The 10,847-nt window shown below is 33.8% G+C and overlaps 1 pseudogene; it reads right to left on the bottom strand.

The window, feature by feature from the left end:
* Nucleotides 1–2,828: 2,828 nt before the first annotated feature.
* LOC141547317 (leucine-rich repeat-containing protein 14-like) lies at nucleotides 2,829–8,182 on the bottom strand (annotated as a pseudogene).
* Between the last annotated feature and the right edge of the window lie 2,665 nt (nucleotides 8,183–10,847).

Raw genomic sequence — 10,847 nt, 5'->3', positions numbered from 1 at the left:
TCAGAGTAGCTAAGTCTTTCACATTTAATTGTCCTTACAATATTGTTACTGCAAAAAATATTTTCTTGGTAATGCTCACTTCACTTTGCATCCTTTCATATATATCTTCCCAGATTTTTCTCAGACCTTCCTGCTCATCCTTTCTTACAGCACAATAGTATTCTGTTATCTCTATAAAATGAGCTGGGAAAGGAAATAGTAAACCACTCCAGTCTTTGCTAGGAAAATCCCAAATGGGTTTTTAAAAAGCATTAAATATGATTGAAATGATTGAATAACAGCAATAATAAGATTTCATCATAATCATATTCCACAATTCATTCAGCCATTCCCCAGTTGATGAGCAATTCTCAATTCTGAATTTTACTTTGTCACCACAAAGAACTAGTATACATATTTTTTGTACATATAGGTCCTTTTCTGTTTTCTGTAATCTCTTTGGGATACAGACCTGGTAGTAACAGACCTATAGTAACATTCTGGGTCAGAGATTAGTTTTATTGCTTTTTTGGCATAGTTCCAATTGTTCTTCAGAATGGTTAGAGCAATTCACAATTCTTCCAACAATGAATTGGTGTCCCAATTGTTCACATCCCCTGCAACATTTATGATTTCCTTTTATGCCATGTTAGACTATCTAATAGGGATGATGCAGTATTACATTGCAAATAAGCATTTCTCTAATCAGTAGTGATTTTGAGCATTTTAAAATGGGAATATAATTTTAATTATTTTTTTTCTGAAGACTGCCTTTCCTAAATATTCTTGGGCCATTTATCTATTGCATAATAGCATGCATTTTTTTTTTGTAAAAATAATGGCACTGTTCCCTATATATTTGAGAAACAACACCTTTATGAGAAAAATGTTCTATAAAATTCCTTCTCCCTGCCTTTTGTCTTTCTTTTAATTTTAGTTGTTTTAGTTTTGTTTGTGGAAATTTTTTTTAACTACATGTAATCAGCATCATACATTTTACTTCTTGTGATCCTTTTTATTTCTTGTTTCTTCATAAATTCTTCCCTTACCTATTGATTTAACAGATACATTTTTTCCTGTTTCCCTATTTATGATTTCATCCTTAATGTCTAAATCAATTATGCATTTTTTACTTAATTTTGGTAAATGGTGTAATATATTGTTCTATGCATAACTTCTACCATACTGCTTTCCAGTTTCCACCCCAATTTTTACTAAATAATAAATTCTTTCTGCAAAATGTTATCTTTATACTTGTAAGATAAAAGTGTGCTATAATTATTTGCTGCTTTAAATTGTGTTATCTATTCTGTTCCATTGATCTACCTTTCTATTTCTTAGTATCAGAGAGTTTTGATAATTACTACCTTAAGACTGAGTGGATGCCCATCAATTGGAGAATGGCTGAATAATTTATGGTATATGAATGTTACACAGCAACATAATGATCCTAAAGAAATCCAAAGTATTTATGATGAAACATGTTATCCGCCTCTAGAGAAATAACTGATGGCATCTGAATATGAATTGAAACATACTTTTAATACTTGATTATTCTTTTCTTTTGAAACCTGGAATATAGAAATATTTTACATAACTTCACATTTATACTCTGTATCAATTGCTTGTTTTCTGAAGGATGGAGGAATCAATAGAGGCAGGGAGAGAATTTGACACTCAAAACTTTTAACAAATGAATGTTAAAAATTTCTGCCTATATGTAATTGAAGAAAAAATTAAATGTTAGAAATTTCTCCCTTTTGGTTTTAAAAAATAATATGACTTCCAGCAGCCATTTCAAAAGTTTTGGCTTCTTTTATTTCTTTTATGTTTTGTTTTGGTTTTTCCCATACCGTTCTTATTGTCCAAATTACTGGTCCTCATGAATCTTTCCTGCCTTCTTCACCAGCTCCCATCTTTTCTATATCTTAAATTCTCATGTTTCTCTTCTAAATTTCTTTTTCTTTCATCATCTGATTTCCAACTTTATATATTGTAGCTATTTCCTGAGATCTATTATTATGATTCTCAATCACCCTGGGGATTCATGTGGCATATATGCTCTCTCTTAAAGCTATTGTATTATTATAGCCTTTTTTCCATATTGGACTTTTACTTTGCTTTTTTTGTATTACAACATTTATTTTGGATTAGGATACTTATTTTTTTGGCCTTTAGTTTATCTGAAAAAACTTTCTGTTTCCCCTTTTTTGTGATTAATCTAATTTGGGCTATGTGTCACTGTTTTGAACTGATATAGGCAAAATTGGGTTTAGTCAAAGGTTCAAGAGCTCATCCAGCAATTTTTCTTTCTAGATTTTTAGAGAAACACCTACAGAATTGAAAACTTTCGAGGGATATAGATCATCTTGTCCTCTCATGGTTGAATCAGAATCTCTTTTCCAATGTTCTTGATAGGTGTTGATTAAATTATTTTTTGAGATTTCAGTAGAGGCATTGCCATTTCTTAAGGCTGATAAATCTGACTTAAGGAAAGCTTTATGTGATAGAATGCTTTTCTTGAAATCCAGTTTAGAATTTACTTCTTTGCAGGTATCTTTAATTGATTTTAAAAATTGGTTATATTTAAACTATTTTATAAAAAACATCAATAATAGCTTCACTTGTAGTTAGACAAAAATTAGAAATTTACTTAACAAAGAATGACAATAAATCATGTTTTATGTATGTAATTAAACAATACCTTCAAAGACATTTATTTAAAATGATATTTAAAACATCAAAAGATATCATTTTACACAAAGAGATCTTGAGAATGACAAGTGGATATACATTGTATCCAACTTGAGATAAAATAACAATTAAACATTTGATTCTTAGTTGTCTGTTAGTTCCTGTTGTTCCCCTTTATATAATACTATGCATTTTAGATGAAACTTTCTCCTTATTTAGTATATTTTATTATCTTTTACATTTAAAATTATATTACAAAGTTTTTCTTAACAATGAGAAATTGAACTATCATCATTATCATGGAAATATAAGATTCTCCTCATTTATTATAGTCAACCCTATAGGTCAAAATAGTCACCCAAGTCAAAGGTAAGCCTAGTAGTAAACTCAATATCAGAGTCTCCTTTTGTGATTTGCATCTGTTTCATTTCCTTCAGAACAGAGAAAAATGTGCCAGTTTCAATGAAAGGTCCTAGTGTCCTAGAATAAGGTCCATGCTGGAGCAGGTTTCTGAAACGATCTAGGAGGACTATAACTGATATTACCTTCATGTTAAACAGTTTACATTGACATAACTCCAAAAAACCAAATACAGTCCTGATAGATAGTGGGTTGTCATACAGACCAAGATAGGAGAGCCTGGTACAGGAATATAGACAGGATGAGATTTCATAAAAATTAGTGTCATTGATTTCACACATTGTGTCATTCATCCACTTCAGTGAGTTTGAGGCTGACTTTAGAAGTTCCAGAAAGGAGTCTAGTTGTTCTGTTAGCTTGTTGCCTGCAAGATCCAGCTTTATGAGATGGGTGCTATGGTGAAAAAAAAGGGCCAGGTAGGTTAGATATTTCTTTGTGAGAGAGCAGTAATAAAGTTGAAGACTTTCCAGGGAATATGATAGATCTCTGAAAATAAAAGGAAAAAAATAAAGATATGTAATCTATATTCCAAAACCCAGAGATTCCTTTCAGTCTCCACCTCTATACCTGCTAATGGAATGTATTCAGCTTCTAGTCTTCTACCTATTCTGATACATTTACCCTCTAGATGGGGGATTTAGTTAAAGTACAGAATAAAAATGAAACAGAACAATAGAAAACTAGCTTGTATTGGGGATTTATTAAAAAAAAAAAGTTGGCACAAATTGTTTACTTAATGACCACCAAAATGAAATTTTTGGGTTGGTTTTGTCACTTTTTTTATTATAACTTTTTATTAACAGAACATATGCGTGGGTAATTTTTTACAACATTATCCCTTGCACTCACTTCTGTTTCGACTTTTTCCTTCCCTCCTTCCACCCTCTCCCCTAGATGGCAAGCAGTCTTATACATGTTAAATATGTTATAGTATATCCTAGATACAATATATGCATGCAGAACCATACAGTTCTCTTGTTGAACAGGAAGACTTGAATTCAGAAGGTAAAAATAATCTGGAAAGAAAACAAAAATGCAGGTAATCCACATTCATTTCCCAGTGTTCCTTCTCTGGGTGTAGCTGTTTCTGTCTATCATTGATCAATTAGAACTGAATTAGATCTTCTCTTTGTCAAAGATATCCACTTCCATCAGAATACATCTTCATACAATATTGTTGTTGAAGTATGTTACACCCCTATGGACTACTCTAACCTGGTAGCTCCCCTTAGAGCTACTCTTAATGCCCGTCCGACAACAGCACGGCTAGGCCACACTTACCTGTCTTCGGGCACCAATCCGGATCCCATAGAGACAGACCACTATCCAGGTAGGGGTGAAGCAAAAGAGAACTTTATTCTGAGATAGCACATATTTATACCCCACTGATGATATGGGGGAAGGGGGAGGTCCTTTAGGAACCTGGCATAATGTGATTGGCCCGAGAAGAAGGAGGGAGGCGTGCTAGGCTTTGAGAGCACTAAGGAGGGAGGCGTGATACCTGGAATCAGACACCGCCTCTAGGGGCTGTGCCCCATCTCCACATAAGACTCAGAACCTCTCATCCCTCAGGTCCTCCCACATGCTTTGAACTGCATTCCTTGCTTCTAGAGGCTTTTTAACCCTTACAAAGTGTATAATGATCTCCTGGTTCTGCTCACAAAATGAATTTTTTTTTAATGGTTATCAAGCAGACTGAGATGTAGGAAAATCACTATAGGAAAGAATTTTGGGCAGGTTGTCATGAATAAATGAAAAATCCAAGGCAATCCCTATAAACTTTGGATAGAAAATGCCATCTGTATCTAGAAAAAGAACTATGGAGATTGAAATAAATTAACACATTCTATGTTCACTTCTTTTTTCTGTTTTTTTCCCCTCTCCCATAGGTTTTCCCTTTTTATTCTGATTTTTCTCTCTCAACATGATTCATAAAGAAACATGTATTTAAAAAGTTTTATATATATGTTAAAACGAATAAATAAAAAATATTATTGAAAGCTTAGTAAAATTTGAAAGAAATTATATAGCCTGGGGACACAAGAACTTGATACCAGAAATACCAGAAGCAGAACCAACCTCTCAGCCCAACCAGAATTATCCTTTCACATGGGAAAAAAATGGAAGGTTCTTATGTAGATTGCAAAAATCCACTTAATCTGATTTTGGGAAAGAGTTGATGTCCCACGGTTCTGATCTATGCAAGATCATTTGTCAAGATTACAGTGGCCCCATAAATAACACTTATCAAAATATCAAGGTAGTGGCTGCATGAACTAATAGGAAGGCTTCCACAGAAGCCTAACTAATCCATGTGCTCAGAAATCCAGCAGTGCTGACCAGAGGCTCCATGAATTTATAAAACCCAAACTGTTGTTGTGTGTAAAGTACCAAGAAGATAGGAAGTTTGATGATCAGGTTAACCTGGAAGAGGCCAGAGAAGTACATTTTAGGGTCCCTTAAAGTTTCAGGACAGGCTCACTTGCCTGATATACCTGATAGCAGATATTTTAGGTTCCAGAGAAAAAGTATTTTATAAACATGGAAAATGGGATGGGGAGTCTGACATCAATTGAACCTTACTTCCATTTGAATTAGTCAAAGGAGCTTTGACCCTATATTGAAATAAAGTTTAGTGATTAAAAAAAAATTAAACTACATAAGTAAACAGAGGCTCTAAAGCAAACTAGTCATAAATAAATTCACTCCAAATATGGAAATTAGACTTGTCATGAAAGGATGGATGGTCAAGAAAAACAATAAAAATCCAATGTTCTGCACTAGGAAAAGAAAGAGTAGAACTGCCTTATATAAAAGCAGACCATCTATCAGTTCTCTATTGCATCTATCTAATTGTCAAAGATAACAAAACACATAAATAATGATAGTTGGAAGGGATATGGAAAAAGAAATACACTAATGTTCTCTTAGTGAGGTTGTCTCCCAACTTATTTATCTAAGCAGATACTCCATGTGGTCTGAAAGACAAAGACTATTTTTAGAAATCTCTCTGAGGTGTTTTAATTTGCTCAGTTATTCAGCAAGAATGTGGACCACAGAATTTAATGTCCTGTATTTTTAATCTGCACTAAAAGAAGGCAGTTTCAAGCTCTGCAAGTTTTGCAAAGTTGTGATCTGTGACATAAGCCATTTGAAATCCGTCAAAATTGTTTTGCTATGACTTAAGTCCATTCTGCAGATTGCCACAGGGTCTAAAAGAGCCAGAAAATGTACAGAATCTTGAATAAAGTTGCGGGAAATATAGAAATTTCAGCACTTCAAGTGGAGAGAGCTGTTGGCTTTGTCCTGGAGAGCTTCCCTTAGAAATTCCTCAGAGGAAGTGTAATGTGCTGTTGTCTCATTATCTCATTAGCACTTAGTAAGAACCTAACAAGGAAGAATTGACTTTGGAGATCTACCAGGAAATTCACATGACTTTCTTTTGGGGAAGATGAGAATGGAGATCCTTTTTCCACCTAGTCTCTTGTGTGGATCATACCTCTCTTGCTGTGTGAGGAGCTGGCGATTCAGGTATGGCTTACTGAGGTGGCCCACAGTTTCATGAGTTTTACATTCCAACAAGGAATTTTACTAACTAATCTTGTCATATCTAGCTGCTGTAGTCTCCTGCATCAAGGACAAGAGAAAGAAAAAGCCATAATCTGGACCAGAAAGCCTTGGAAGTTATGTTTATCATCTTGACTGGAGAATAACGGAGATCCAAAACATCCTGCTTCTTACATATCTTTCTATTAAGATTTTATTAAGCAGAAGAAATACACTGGGTTACAATCAAAAATGTCATAGCTGATTGAATGATTATCTTTTTATTTTGGCCTATAAGTCTTGCTCATTTGGACAGAATGGACCATTCCTAACCATAGCCTTATCCACCTCCACAATGGAGATGGATGTTCCAGAGGCTGACAAACTGAAAAATTATCTCAGCTGTGCTCTGCATATCTCTATATGATCTTCCCTGTGGGAATTTGTTGTATAGTGGAAAGAACAATTATCAAGGATAGGAAGACATGGGCTAAAGCCTGCACCTGAAGTATTCTCTTTTGGAGAATTATTTAAGTTCTTAGTATTTGAGCTAACTTCCTAAGACTATTGCTGGCAGAGCTGTTTTCATTTTTAAAATGAAAAGCTAAAAATATTACATCATCTGAGTGGTAAGAAATGGACTCTTTTTAAGAAAAACTTTGCAAAAAGCTAGTAATATTGAGTTTAAAAAGTGTAGAGAAAGTATATTTTTAGTATGGGGAACAGCTCTAAAAAGGTTCAGATCAGTAGGTAAGAGATAGCTGCTAATAAGTTAGGTTGACTGGAATAATATATAGTGTATGTCCATGAGTTTAAGTATCAAAAAGGTCCAGAAAGAGATGAGTTAGACTTATATAGCAACTGAGCATGTGCCAATTGTCACCCATATCACACTAAGTATATTCCAACTAAAGTGATTACATCATTGCATCACATTAAGTGTATGTTTAACTAGAGAACCATTATCCCACCAATCATTATCCCACCAATCATTATCCCACTGAGTAGATGCTTAACTATAAGCACCCTGCTGTCCTTGATTCAAATATACCTTTCCAGTTCCTGCCCTTTACAATCCAGCACTTATTTCTATCAAGGTTGCTGAAATTTGAGGTTCTAGGAAAAAAAATCACTTACGCCTTCTTCCTATGTCACCCTATACCAACACACACACACACACACACACACACACACACACACACACACAAATTCATACACATAAGACCCTAATCTTACTTCTGTGTCAGGCTTCCAGATATTTAAGGATTTAATCTTTACTGATATAGTCTATCCTCAGGGCCACAACACTACCCATCCTTTTTTTCCCCAAGTCTGAGGTCTTAACTCCTCCAACTATGACTTAAGACAAGTAGAGTTCTAATTATCTCTTATAGAATAGGAACACTGCTTGTCATGACATCAGGAAATTAATGACTGGGACATGTAATTGAGAAAAAAATAAACGTTAGAAAATTGTCTATGTTTCTTGATGAGTTCAAATGAGAATGTCTGTGAGAATCTTATTGATAGTTACTTTGCACATGCTTCGCAATATTTCCTGGCGATGTTCTTTTTTATTTTTCTCATAATCTCAAGCTTCCTTTTTATTTTCTTGGATGACCAATAATGCCCACAATGATTTGTTCCTGATTTTAGTGCCCTAATTCTCTCCCTTTTGATTTAAAAAATATAAGGTCTTCCAGTGACTAGTTTGAAAGTTTTGTCTTCTGGGGAGGATTCTGGAAAGATGGCACTTTGAGGAGTAGGGAACTTTTGGTTTTGGGTTCCAGGTCAGAGTGGAAAGCTGAAGTGAACCTAGAGGCACACTTAGAGGAGCTTACACTAATTCTTCTCATTTTTAAAAAAATGAATTGACAAAGAAGAAAGAACCCAACCATAGAAACTTACTATGGAAACAAGGAAGACCAGGGGGTTCATCTTTAAAGGAGGATATGGAAATTTAAAAAAAAAAAAGCTTCTTTTATTCCAAAGAGTAATGTTAAATGGCCCCCTGCCCAGAGATAATTTATAAAAGAACTTTAAAAAAGGATTTAAGAATCAAATGAGAGACATTGAAGAAAAGCTAAAAAAACTAAAAACTTACTATCCAAGAAAAACAGTATTATGAAGAAATAGTTAACCAATTAGAAAAGGAGATACAGATCTCAAAGATGAAAATAACTATTTGAAAATTAGAACTGGGTAAGGGGAAGCCAGGGAAGCTATGAGGGATCAAGAAATAACAAAACAGATTATAAAGAATTAAAAAATAAAACAGAATGTGAAACATCTTATAAGAAAAACAATAGATCAAGAAAAGAAAATATAAGAATAAAAGGACTACCTGAAATCTGTGACTAAGAAAAGAACCTTGATACAATAATGCAAGAAATAATCCAAGAAAATTGTCCTGGAGGACATGAGCATGAGGGAAAAGTAGAAATAGAAAGAATCCACTGAACACCATCTCAAAGAAACCCTATGTAGAAAACACATAGAAATATTTTTTTCCTTACAAATATTTTAATTATTTTTTAAATAATATTTTTTATTTTCAAAATATATGCAACATTCACCCTTGCAAAACCTTTTATATCAAAATTTTCTCCTTCTTTTCCTTCCATCCTCTCCCCTAAATAGCAAATAATCCCATATATATTGGAACATGTGCAATTCTTGTATATATATTTCCATATTTATTATGCTACACAAGAAAATCAGATCAAAAAGGAAAAAAAATGAGAAAGAAAACAAAAAGTAAGCAAACAACAAAAAATGTGAAAGTACTATGTTGTGATGCAGTCTCCATAGTCCTCTCTCTGAGTGCAGATGGCTCCCTACATCAGAAGTTTATTGGAACTGGCTTGAATCACCTCATTGTTGAAAAGAGCTATGTCCATAAGAAGTGATCATCACATAATCTTGTTGCTGTGTACAAGATTTTCTTGGTTCTACTCACTTCACTTAGTATCAGTTCATGCAAGTCTCTCCAGGCCTTTCTGAAATTATCCTGCTGATCATTTTTATAAAACAATAATATTCCATAACATTCATATACCATAACTTATTCAGCTATTCTCCAACTGATGGGCATTCACACAATTTCTAGTTCCTTGCCACTACAAAAAGAATTGCCACAAACATTTTTGCACATATAAATCCTTTCCTCTTTTTTATCATCTATTTGGAATACAAGATCAGTAGAGGCACTGCTAGATCAAAGAGTATGTACAGTTAGATAGCCTTTTGGTCATAGTTCCAAATTGTTCTCCAGAATGGATGGATAAATTCATAACTCCATCAACAATGTATTAGTGTCCCAGTTTTTCCACATCCCTCCAACAATCACAAATTTTGAAACCCCCAGATCAAAGAGAAAATTTTGCAAAAAACAAGGATAAAAGCCACTTCAAATATGCTGGAGCTACAATTAGAATTATACACAACTTAATATCAGTCACAATAAAAGACCACAGATCCTGGAGTCAAATATACTGGCAATCAAAAAGAACTGGGTTAGCTGCCAAAAAAATCATATCCAGCAAAATTATCCATAATATTGAATGAAAAAAGGATATCTAAGAAACTTGAAGATTTTCAGGACTTCCAACCAAACTTGAACTCAATAGAAATTTTAACATATAAGAACCAATATCAAAGCTCAGTTTCAAAAAACATAATGTGGACATATTGTTTGTTTTTTACATGGAAATGTATAGCATATGTTTAAGATCGACTTCAGCAATTGGATATCTCAAAAGAAAGATTGGAGCAGATTTCAATGTGATCTGACTCTAAAAAAACAAAATCACTTAGAAAAAGGTAAAAAGAGTAATTGTATTATACAAATGAGGTACAGAGCAAGAATAGATACAGAATCATTTGAGGGGGGGAGGAGTGCTTGTAGTTCTAAAAATTTAATCACTTTGAGAATGGATTAAATAGGCAGCGCTACATATATACCAGAAAGGGTATAGCATCCTCCAAAATCTATAAAGAAATAAGGGTGGAGGGATGGGAGGGTGGCAAAACAAAGAGTGCAGGGGAAAAGACAAGGAAGGTTTCCATAGGTAGTGGTGGTGGTGAGATTAAGTAATAGCAAGTCAAATTAAAAAGCAGAATTAAAGCAAAGGGTTAGCAGGGATGAGAAAGTTATGTGTGTGTGTATGATATATCTATATATGTATACATAAATATACCCTTGCTTT

This window comes from Sminthopsis crassicaudata, chromosome 1 (genome assembly GCF_048593235.1).
Source record: "Sminthopsis crassicaudata isolate SCR6 chromosome 1, ASM4859323v1, whole genome shotgun sequence".
Classification (NCBI taxonomy): domain Eukaryota; kingdom Metazoa; phylum Chordata; class Mammalia; order Dasyuromorphia; family Dasyuridae; genus Sminthopsis; species Sminthopsis crassicaudata.
This window is presented reverse-complemented; position numbering and strand designations above follow the sequence as displayed.